Here is a 12809-nt window from a genome sequence, read left to right as displayed (position 1 = left end):
CCCTGAGGGTCAGGGCCAGCAACAGAAATCTCGGGGCCCAGTGCACTGATATCTCTGGGGCCCCCTCAACCCCCCTTAACTTGGCAGAGGGATCTTTAAAAAAAATGGAGCCTTTGACTCGGACCGTCAGTGAGGCCAGCAGGTGGTTTTCATACTGGGCTATCCAGCTCTTCGGTGGCGGTGGCAGGGACATTCAGAAAAGGGCCAGCACAGCAACATGCATAATAATGGCAATACAGTATGGACCACAGGGACTGGACAAAGTGATGGGGTAAAAGGAGGGGGGAGGGTTTAGTTGGCCTGTTAATTGTTTTCCTGCTTAAATTGAGCAGTTGGTGGATACACTTTAAAAAGCAATATTGGCACTGTGGCCCCATTATTTCTGTTCTTAATACTTGGAGCCCTGAACAAGTGTCCCCTTTGTCCCCCCTGTCACCGGGCCTGTTCAGGCGTTACCTATGGAGAAGCTGCGACATGACATCCTAGGACACGATACTGCACCATGCATCACCATTATATTTCAGTGTGCCTTGTCAATATTTAAATCTTGTTCTGTGTGACGTGAGTTGTAAATGGTTGAAAATCTCTGTGCTACAGTATCGTCACCATGTAGTTATAACAACACCGCAAAACCACCAAAAGACGTGTTTTGGTAGAGGGACTGCTGGAGGGGCCCATTGGGGCCCCCAGTTTGCTACCCCACCCCAGTATACCTGTGCTGTAGCCAGTGGAAGAGGCACTATCTTCCCGGTGATCTCTTCGGGAAGATGGTGCCGCACATAGAAAGCAAAGACTCTGGCTGCACTCTCCTGCCCTCGCTCTAAGCAAGGTGATCGGGCCACAAAAGGACCCCTGCCGGACCCCGGCCTGTGGGCCACAAAAGGATGCATTGGGGGCAGCATGCGGCCCATGGGTTTGACACCCCTGCCCTAGAGTATCAAAATTTGTTTCACGGCACCCCTAGGCCAAAGTTTTTTTTATTGAGAAATTCAGAAAAAAATATAAAATTAAGTAAATTGTGTTTATAGCATGTCATCCTCAGGTTCAGTTATGTTGTGAGGGAATGGTTTTGCCAATTTAATAAAGTATAAATAATTTTAATTGGTCCTGGACCACCAAACTATGCTACCAGTGCAAGAACCCCAGTTTGGAAACTACTGCCATAAAATAAACCTTTTTTGTTTTTTTTAAACTACATGTAATACACCTTAGATCTCAGTTCCTAAAAGGTTTTAAACCCTTGCATACAGTAAACTACACATATTTAAAAATCCTACACCGGGCACAAGTGCTCACGGGCCAATTTCATGGCAGTCTCGGATAGGAGGGCATTGTGGATTCACCAAGGGAATGCTGATGCTGACTCCAAGAAGAAAGGGAGTCTCTTCCCTATGAAGGTGAAGCCTTGTTTGGCGACGGCCTAGTTAATTTGATCTCGGCAGCTCCCGCAGGTAAGTCATCCTTCTTGCCCTATGTTCCCTCTCAACGGATGAAGACGCATCATTATCTGACGCAGTCATTTCGGCCCAATAGATATGCAAGAAGTTAAGATTCCCCTTTCTTTGCAGGTAGAGGAAGGAAAAGAGGGAAGAGGTCTGTAGCCTCTTCAAGATCGCAGGAGCAGAGATCGTCCTCTGCTTCTGCCAAATCCACTGCATGACGCTGGGGCTCTCTTGCAGGAGCCCGCACCAGTGGGGGGCACGTCTAAAACTCTTCAGTCAGTTCTAGATTCATTCGGACCTGGACTCGTGGGTTTTACAAATAGTGTCCCAAGGGTACAAACTGGGGTTTCAAGACGTTCCCCCTCACCGATTGTTCAAATCAGCCTTAGTCAGCAGGGAGAAGGTTTTTATTCAAGCCTCTTCGTGGTCCAGAAGCCGGACGGCTCAGTCAGACCAATCTTAAATCTGAAATCCCTTAATTTCTACCTAAAGAAATTCAATTTCAAGATGGAATCTCTCAGGGTAGTGATCTCCAGTCCGGGGGATAAAGGAGATTTCATGGTTTTGGTAGACATAAAGGATGCCTACTTATATGTTCCTATTTAGCCACTGCATCAAGCTACCTGAGGTTTGCAATTCAGGATTGTCATTACCAATTTCAGACGTTGCCGTTTGGTCTGTCCACGGCTCCGAGGATTTTCACCAGGGTGATGGCGGAAATGATGGTCCTCCTTCGCAAGCAAGGAGTCACAATTATCCCGTACTTGGATGATCTCCTGATAAAGGCGAGATCCAGGGACCAGTTGGTGCAAAACATCTACTCTCCCTGACAGTTCTTCAACAACATGGTTGGCTCCTAAACTTGCCAAAATCGCAGTAGGTCCCAATGACGCGGTTGTTGTTTTTGGGAGTGATACTGGACACAGAAGAGGTTTTCTTCTAGTGGAAAGGCTCTGGAGATCCAGAGTCTGGTCAAACAAATTCTGGAACCAGCAAGAGTGTTAATCCATCAATGCATTCAGTTGCTGGGGAAGATGGTTGCGGCCTACGAGGCCATTCAGTTTGGCAGGTTCCATGCCAGAGTGTTCCAGTGGGACCTGTTGGACAAGTGGTCCGGATCCCACCTACACATGCACCGGAGGATAATCCTGTCTTCCAAGACCAGAATCTCACTCCATTGGTGGCTGCACAGTTCTCACCACCTAGAGGGGCGATGGTTCGGGATCCAGGACGGGATCCTAGGGACCACGGATGCAACCCTCCGAGGCTGGAGAGCAGTCACACAGAGGGAAAACATCCAAGGAAGATGGTCAAGTCTTCCTTGGATGTTTTCATCTCCACATAAATGTTCTGGAGTTAAGGGCCATTTAATAACTGCAGACACAGTACGCACTGGGACGGGTGCCCAGCATCCTCTACGGACTAAGAGAAAAGGATTTACCGGTAGGTATTAAAATCCTATTTTCTCTAACGTCCTAGAGGATGCTGGGGACTCCGTAAGGACCATGGGGATAGACGGGCTCCGCAGGAGACATGGGCACTTTAAGAAAGACTTTAGTTCTGGGTGTGCACTGGCTCCTCCCTCTATGCCCCTCCTCCAGACCTCAGTTTGATACTGTACCCAGTGGAGACTGGGTGCTTTTCAGGAGCTCTCCTGAGCTTTCTGACAGAAAGTATTTTGTTAGGTTTTTAATTTTCAGGGAGCACTGCTGGCAACAGACTCCCTCATCGAGGGACTGAGGGGAGAGAAGCAGTCCTACTATCTGAGTTGCAAGGTCCTGCTTCTTAGGCTACTGGACACCATTAGCTCCAGTGGGATTGGTACGTAGGATCTCACCCTCGCCGTCCGTCCCAGAGCCGCGCCGCCGTCCCCCTCGCAGAGCCGGAAGATAGAAGCCGGGTGAGTATGAGAAGAAAAGAAGACTTCAGAGGCGGCAGAAGACTTCATGATCTTCACTGAGGTAACGCACAGCACTGCAGCTGTGCGCCTTTGCTCCCATACACCTCACATACTCCGGTCACTGTAAGGGTGCAGGGCGCAGGGGGGGGCGCCCTGGGCAGCAATATAAACCTCTTTCGCAAAAATATAACATATATACAGCTGGGCACTTTATATATGTATAAGCCCCCACCAATTTTACAGTTTAAGCGGGACAGAAGCCCGCCTCCGAGGGGGCGGGGCTTCTCCCTCAGCACTCACCAGCGCCATTTTTTCTCCACAGCACCGCTGAGAGGAAGCTCCCCGGACTCTACCCTGCTTATACCACGTTAGACAAGAGGGTTGAAAAGAGGGGGGGGGGGCACATAATTCGCAAATTACATACAGCAGCACTACTGGGCAAACATTAAGTTACTGTTTTATTCCTGGGTTATATAGCGCTGGGGGGTGTGCTGACATACTCTCTCTCTGTCTCTCCAAAGGGCCTTGTGGGGAAACTGTCTTCAGAAAAAGCATTCCCTGTGTGTGTAGTGTGTCGGTACACGTGTGTCGACATGTCTGAGGAAGAAGGCTATATTAGAGAGGAGCGGGAGCAAATGAATGTGGTGTCTCCGCCGACAGCTGATTGGATGGATATGTGGAATGTTTTAAATGCTAGTGTAAACTCATTGCACAAAAGATTAGACAAGGCTGAAGCTTTGGGACAGTCAGGATTTAAACCCATGCCTGATCCTATGTTGCAGGGACTGTCAGGGTCTCATAAGCGCCCACTATCCCAGATTGTTGACACAGATACCGACACGGATTCTGACTCCAGTGTCGATTACGATGATGCAAAGTTACAGCCAAAATTGGCAAAATCCATTCGATTTATGATTATGGCAATAAAAGATGTTTTGCACATCACAGAGGAACCCCCTGTCGCTGACAAGAGGGTACATATGTACAAGGGAAAGAAGCCTGAGGTAACCTTTCCCCCCTCACACGAGCTGAACGAGTTATGTGAAAAAGCTTGGGAATCTCCAGATAAAAGACTGCAGATTTCCAAAAGGATTCTTATGGCGTATCCTTTCCCATCAACGGATAGGTTACGATGGGAATCCTCCCCTAGGGTGGACAAAGCATTAACACGCTTATCCAAGAAGGTAGCCCTCCCGTCCCAGGATACGGCTACCCTCAAAGAGTGTGCTGACCGCAAACAGGAGATTACCCTGAAGTCCATTTATACACATTCAGGTACCTTACTCAGACCGGCAATTGCGTCGGCCTGGGTGTGTAGTGCTGTAGCGGCATGGACAAATACCTTATCTGAGGGGATGGATAGCCTAGACAAGGATACTATTTTATTGACCCTGGGGCATATAAGAGATGCTGTCCTATATATGTGTGTATGCAAACTACAGGTGGTGCTGCAGGGCCCACACCCTTTTACTTGTCTTGTAGAGCAGCTCTGAAGCTGTTACAGTGCCCAGCTGCTGCAAGAAATCAGCTTGAATGCTTCAGGGGCTTGGGCATGGCCAACATGAGCCCCACACCGAAGGAGGGTGGGGGTGTTTAATGCAAACTTGGGGTTATCCAAGCGCCGCAAAAGGCCGCCATGCCCTGCATGCCCCTTTTCTCTTTTCATATACAGATGAGGGTTCCAGCCAACTTTGGCCCACTGCTTGGATGACATCACCGTATGCAAATCCGTCTGCTGCAGAACTTCCCCCAGGAATGCGTGCAATAGTTGTTGCATATGGTTTAATGTCTGAGGGTGCTTCAGTATTAGGCAGCCTTCTGCCCTCCCATGTTCATCTGAAAAGATGTGGTCTCCCTGCAGTTGTTGTCCCCAGACGAGAGTTCCCTTGTGCTTCCTCAGTTAAATCTCCTTAACTTGACGGGGGTGTGCCCGAGCAGCCGCCCTCCCCAGCCCTATCCCAACACATACTTATCTTGCATATGAGATCTCTTGATCATGAAGATAGTTCTCACAGGTTGAGGTTCATCCTGGCCCCGCTCCCCGCTGGAGATCGCTGATGGGGACAGCAGCGGGGCTTCAGCAGAAGGGTGAGTATGTGTGGCCAGAGACCTCCCTTCCCATGTGCAGGCCTGCAGAGTCTGCCGCGCAGGATGGGGCATGTGGCACTCTCCCTCCCAGGGGCTCTTCCAGATGTAGCTCCTCAGCAGTATTTTTCCCGGGCTGCGCGGCGCTCTCCCCGACTGGCATCCGCCCTGGAACACTGCCTTCCTCAACGCAACATCAGCAGGGGGCCCTGGCCTCATCACCATCCCAGGTCTTTCTCATGTATGTATCATGTATGTGTGTGTGATATATGTATGAATCATATATGTTTGTGATAGATATATATATATATATATATATTCCATAGACAAAAAACCTTACGGTTTCACATGTCCCATTAAGGCTTCTTAGACATGATCGAAATTTCAGAAACCTGTTGTAACTCTTCCACTCAAACTCCAAAAAGCAATGAAATTCCGATCATTAAGGCTGACGCCTTAATGGACGTGTTCCTTGCGCAATACAGATATGGTATGCCATCACAGCCTGTGGGTAAGTGCAGATTCAGCACTCTCACAGAGTGAGATTGCTGTCACTCACACAATGGTGGAGCTGCTAATTCACAGATTTGTGTGCTCATTGGAATACACACATGCAGTCTATGCAACTGAAGGTCTGAGCAGTTTTGTGGTGCTCCCATCCCACACAGTGCCCACAACCATCCCATTCAGTCAACACAACAAAGCCACCTTGTTACAACATCCTTCTAACTCCATACATCCATCTCACTTAGTATACACATTTAGCTCCCTCAAACATCTTGGTTAATTGCTAAACTATAATACCCCATCTACGGTCTATGCATCTACACTTACTTCCCCTATACACCCCCATGCTGCCCGGTCTTCCCCAATCCCTACTGCTGTGTTCTCCCATCTGTGCTAGTCTGTACTAACTTATCTGTACCATCTGTCTTTCCCCACCTGTGCATTGTCTGTACCACCGTTTCCTTCTCTCTGTGCTGCTCAGTGTTTCCTTCTTCTTCAACGTCACTCTGCCTCCTCCAGTACATGGCACACTGTCTTCTCTCCCATCTGCACCAGTTTTCTACCCATCCATGCCAGTGTTTTCAACCCATCTGCACCATTTCCCCCATCTGCACCGCTCTGTCTCCCTTCCCATACTTGCTGCTTAATCTACCCCCTATCCACACCACTCTTACCCTATTCATGTAGCTGACATCCTGAAGGTAAATTTAGTGGATCCTGCGCTCTTGGCAGGGGGATAACCGCCACAGCCCACCCCCCAGTGGTCCGGAAACGCCTCCGTTGTGCAGACCATGCCCTGCCAATGGCATTCTAACGCTGTTTGCACGCCCCCCTCCTTCCCCGCAACCACCTCTGCCTATCAATCAGGCAGGGTGATAGCATCTCACTGGGCTCCTGGGGTACGCACGCGCAGTGCGGCCATTGCACGTGCGCACCTCACAAACTAATTCAGACTGCAATCGCTGCTGCTGCTGCGGTCTGAATTACCCCGTGTTTCTCTGTCCCCCCCATTAGTGCTGCTTAGTGTTCCCTCTATCCACACACTTCTGTTCCCCCATCCACACCGCTCTCCTCCCTCCAATCAACAACACTCTTACCTCATCTGAGCAGCGTTGTCTTCCGCTCAGACCTTCAGTTGCATAGACTGCATGTGTGTATTCCAATGAGCACACAAATCTGTGAATTAGCAGCTCCACCATTGTGTGAGTGACAGCAATCTCACTCTGTGAGAGTGCTGAATCTGCACTTACCCACAGGCTGTGATGGCATACCATATCTGTATTGCGCAAGGAACACGTCCATTAAGGCGTCAGCCTTAATGATCGGAATTTCATTGCTTTTTGGAGTTTGAGTGGAAGAGTTACAACAGGCTTCTGAAATTTGGATCATGTCTAAGAAGCCTTAATGGGACATGTGAAACCGTAAGGTTTTTTGTCTATGGAATTTCATCGCTTTTTTTACATTTATTTTTTTTATTCACTCAAACTCCAAAAAGCAATGAAATTCCGATCATTAAGGCTGACGCCTTAATGGACGTGTTCCTTGCGCAATACAGATATGGTATGCCATCACAGCCTGTGGGTAAGTGCAGATTCAGCACTCTCACAGAGTGAGATTGCTGTCACTCACACAATGGTGGAGCTGCTAATTCACAGATTTGTGTGCTCATTGGAATACACACATGCAGTCTATGCAACTGAAGGTCTGAGCAGTTTTGTGGTGCTCCCATCCCACACAGTGCCCACAACCATCCCATTCAGTCAACACAACAAAGCCACCTTGTTACAACATCCTTCTAACTCCATACATCCATCTCACTTAGTATACACATTTAGCTCCCTCAAACATCTTGGTTAATTGCTAAACTATAATACCCCATCTACGGTCTATGCATCTACACTTACTTCCCCTATACACCCCCATGCTGCCCGGTCTTCCCCAATCCCTACTGCTGTGTTCTCCCATCTGTGCTAGTCTGTACTAACTTATCTGTACCATCTGTCTTTCCCCACCTGTGCATTGTCTGTACCACCGTTTCCTTCTCTCTGTGCTGCTCAGTGTTTCCTTCTTCAACGTCACTCTGCCTCCTCCAGTACATGGCACACTGTCTTCTCTCCCATCTGCACCAGTTTTCTACCCATCCATGCCAGTGTTTTCAACCCATCTGCACCATTTCCCCCATCTGCACCGCTCTGTCTCCCTTCCCATACTTGCTGCTTAATCTACCCCCTATCCACACCACTCTTACCCTATTCATGTAGCTGACATCCTGAAGGTAAATTTAGTGGATCCTGCGCTCTTGGCAGGGGGATAACCGCCACAGCCCACCCCCCAGTGGTCCGGAAACGCCTCCGTTGTGCAGACCATGCCCTGCCAATGGCATTCTAACGCTGTTTGCACGCCCCCCTCCTTCCCCGCAACCACCTCTGCCTATCAATCAGGCAGGGTGATAGCATCTCACTGGGCTCCTGGGGTACGCACGCGCAGTGCGGCCATTGCACGTGCGCACCTCACAAACTAATTCAGACTGCAATCGCTGCTGCTGCTGCGGTCTGAATTACCCCGTGTTTCTCTGTCCCCCCCATTAGTGCTGCTTAGTGTTCCCTCTATCCACACACTTCTGTTCCCCCATCCACACCGCTCTCCTCCCTCCAATCAACAACACTCTTACCTCATCTGAGCAGCGTTGTCTTCCGCTCAGACCTTCAGTTGCATAGACTGCATGTGTGTATTCCAATGAGCACACAAATCTGTGAATTAGCAGCTCCACCATTGTGTGAGTGACAGCAATCTCACTCTGTGAGAGTGCTGAATCTGCACTTACCCACAGGCTGTGATGGCATACCATATCTGTATTGCGCAAGGAACACGTCCATTAAGGCGTCAGCCTTAATGATCGGAATTTCATTGCTTTTTGGAGTTTGAGTGGAAGAGTTACAACAGGCTTCTGAAATTTGGATCATGTCTAAGAAGCCTTAATGGGACATGTGAAACCGTAAGGTTTTTTGTCTATGGAATTTCATCGCTTTTTTTAAATTTATTTTTTTTATTCAGAAATGTAAAATTTCACTGTAAGAATAAACATTTGATTTTTTAAATGTTTAATGAAAATGTTCGTATAACATCACTGTTCTGTGCAAAATTATTTTATTAACCAAACCAAATTGTTTAAGGTCCGTACACACTTAACGATTTAATGAGCGACGTCGCTCATTTTATCGTTAAGTGTGTATGCAGCCAGCGACAAACGATGCGCGGCCCCGCGGGTCGGCAACAATCTTCGCTGTCGGTAGGGCATGCAGGAAGGATGTGGACTGTCGTCCACGACCTTCATGCAGGGCTGGCGGGGGCGTGACGTCACTGAGCGATATGAGCGGTCATATCGCTCAGTGTGTACAGTCGGCCGCCGGCCGGCCCGGGAGGGGAAACATTAGACGATGTAGCTCACAGAGCGACATCGTTTAATGTGTACGGGCCTTTAGACTTTGGTCAAAATATTTTGCTGCCTTTGCAGCTGATGCAGGGAGGGGGGTAGGCGGCAGCAGCCTGTAACTGAGGCTGGAGGTAGGCGTGAAATGCATTGCTTGTACGTGTGAGTGCGTGGTGTCAGGTGCTGCGCGTGTATATGTGTGTGTGTGTCAGGTGCTGCCTGTGTATGTGTGTGTCAGCTCCTGTGTGTATGTGTGTGTCAGGTGCTGCGTGTATATATGAGTGTGTCTGATGGTGCGTATGTATGCGTCAGCTGCCGCACGTGTGTGTGTGTGTGTCAGGTGTGGCGGGTGTATATGTGTGTGAGTATCAGGTGCTCCGCGTGTGTACAAGTGTATGTCTGGTGCTGTGCATGAATACGTATGTCTGTGTCAGGTGATGCGCGTGTACATGAGTGTGCGTCAGGTGCTGCGCGTGTACATGAGTGTGCATTAAGTGCTGCGCGTGTACATGAGTGTGCGTCAGGTGCTGCGTGTGTACATGAGTGTGCGTCAGGTGCTGCGCGTGTACATGTGTGTGCGTCAGGTGCTGCGCGTGTACATGTGTGTGTGAGTAAGGCACTGCGTGTGTATGTGTGTGTCTGATGGTGTGCGTGTATATGTATGTGTCAGGTGCTGCGTGTATATGCATGTGTCAAGTGCTGCGTGTATATGCATGTGTCAGGTGCTGCGTGTATATGCATGTGTCAGGTGCTGCGTGTATATGCATGTGTCAGGTGCTGCGTGTATATGCATGTGTCAGGTGCTGCGTGTATATGCATGTGTCAGGTGCTGCGTGTATATGCATGTGTCAGGTGCTGCATGTTTATTTTATTGTGTCTGATGGTACGTGTGTGTGTCAGGTGCCGCACTTGTATATGTGTGTGTGTCAGGTTTTGCGCGTGTATGTGTGGGTCAGGTGCTGCATGTTTATTTTATTGTGTCTGATGCTACGTGTGTGTGTGTGTGTGTCAGGTGCCGCACGTGTATGTGTGTGTGTCAGGTGTTGCGCGTGTATGTGTGGGTCAGGTGCTGCATGTTTATTTTATTGTGTCTGATGCTACGTGTGTGTGTGTGTCAGGTGCCGCACGTGTATGTGTGTGTGTCAGGTGTTGCGCGTGTATGTGTGTGTCAGGTGCCGCGCGTGTATGTGTGTGTCAGGTGCCGTTCCCCTTCTTCCCATCCCAGCTCTCTCTGTAGAATACAGCTCTGCACCCAGAGAGAGGGAAAGACTAGGGGGCTGATCACTGCACTGCTCACTTTTTGGTCATGAGTTCGGCCTCCTGTTTCTTCCAGTGCTGTGTTCCTGCAGCCTAGCCCTCCCTGTTGTGCCAGAGAATCAGCCCTTCCTTCCCCTGACAGAGAGAGAGAGCCCGAGGCAGAGACACTCTTCCCGTAGCTGGCCTACCCCCAGTACTTCAGCACTGGCCATGCGGCAGTCAACAAAGGAGACCAGCAGGGGGTTCTGGCAGCATCAGCTGTGGCCGCAGCTGGATCGGGGAGGCCTGCAGTGTCTGAGGTGGGCAACACTTCCTCCGCCGCTGTCACCTTCCCCTGCCGGAGAGAAAGCCAGAGACATACCCTTCCCGCAGCTGGGATACCCCTAGTACCTCAGCGCTGGACAGGCAGAAGTCTATGGAGGGGACCGGCAGGGGTTTCGGGCCGCAGCAGTAGCAGCGGCCGCAGTCAGATCAGGGAGGCCTGCAGGGTCAGAACTGGGCAGCACTTCCACCAACACTGTCACCTCTGTGCTGGGCATGTACACCAGTCCGTACGGACGGAGGTGTCCACAACAGGCAGCAGTATAATGAGTCAGACAAACTCATTACACGCTGCCCACTACTGCGCCGCATGCCCTCGATGGAGGAAGCCTAGATGCGGTCCCCAGCGGCAGCGAGGGAGAAGGGTGATCACATCACCCTTCAACCCGGCACCTCACAATCAGCTGGGGATCTGCAGTAGCTTCATCTCTCTCTTCCTCTCCCTCTCTGACAGCACAGCAGCCCCTCTGGGTCCCATGTAGCTCTGCCCCCCTGCTCACAGTTCACTCGGCCTCTCCTGATTAAAAAGAAAATAAGAGCCTGACCTGCTGCTCAGATGCGAGGAGGGGACGGGCGGTAGGTCACTACACAGTCAAAATTAACTCTGACTCCTCACAACAGTGTGGACTGCAGGCGACGTCAAATGCCAATTTGGGTGTGCTTGCCGCACTACCTGCCCATCAAGCCCAACGTGGCATTTTGTATTAGGAACCCTATAACAGCATTCCGACATCCCTCCCTATGACGCTGCCATCCATACACTGCCGCTCTCATACATCCGTACACCGCCACTCTCATACATCCGCACACTGCCGCTCTCACACAACTGTACACTGTTGCTCTCATACATCCATACACTGCCGCTCTCATACATCCGTACAACCCCGCTCTCATACATCCGTACAACCCCGCTCTCATACATCCGTACAACCCCGCACTCTTACAGCCGTACTCTTACAGCCGTACTCTTACAGCCGTACTCTTACAGCCGTACTCTTACAGCCGCACACTACCGCACTCTTACAGCCGCACACCGCCGCACGCATACAGCCGCACACCATCGCACTCATACAGCCGCACACCGACGCAGTTATACAGCCGTACATTGCCGCTCTCATACATCCGCACACTGCCGCTCTCATACATCCGCACACTGCCGCTCACATCTATACATACATAGCCTCCATACATCTACACATCCAATCCCCGCGCAAGGGAACACTGAAATCACTATCACTTTTCCCCGGGGTGTGACCACAGCCAGCCACTACTCCGGCCACCTTCTTGTGACACCAAAATGCATCTTACCTATCATCAGGGTGGTGCTGCTGCTGGGGGCAGGTTGCTGCCTCACTCTCCTAGTTGGTGCTGCGATTGGAGGGGGTACTGCTTCCCTGTGCTGCCACTGTCTCCCGGATCATCGTGCCGCTGGCTGAATTGCAGCTTGACGCTACTGCTGCCGGGAGTAACAGCTTCCTGACTGTTGTTGCTGGTGGCTGCCTACTGCTCATTGCCGCCGGAACACTGACCGGCTCGGCAGTGATGCTGGCGGAGGAGTAGTGGCGGTGGGGTGGTGCCTGCTCCCTTCCCTCGAGCATGCCGCAGTGTAAAAAAATAAATAATAGAGAGCATACCAGGGTGAGTCTGTATGGATCACAGTGATTACACGGGGCACAGCATAAGGACACCTTGCTGTGAGGGGCTCTGCCCACACAGATTGCTGCACCCTCTCTGATGTCAGCCGCTGCCCTCTCGTTCTCTGGGCGGCCAGTTCCAGTGTGAGGTAGGAGAGGAAGAGAACACACAGGTGTTAGGCGCCGTGGTCCGCGATGTCCTCGCGGCCCGGCGCCTAGCAACTAGGGACGCC

The sequence above is a fragment of the Pseudophryne corroboree genome, unplaced genomic scaffold (assembly GCF_028390025.1).
Source record: "Pseudophryne corroboree isolate aPseCor3 unplaced genomic scaffold, aPseCor3.hap2 scaffold_192, whole genome shotgun sequence".
NCBI lineage: Eukaryota > Metazoa > Chordata > Amphibia > Anura > Myobatrachidae > Pseudophryne > Pseudophryne corroboree.
Note: the sequence above shows the minus strand (reverse complement) of the source record.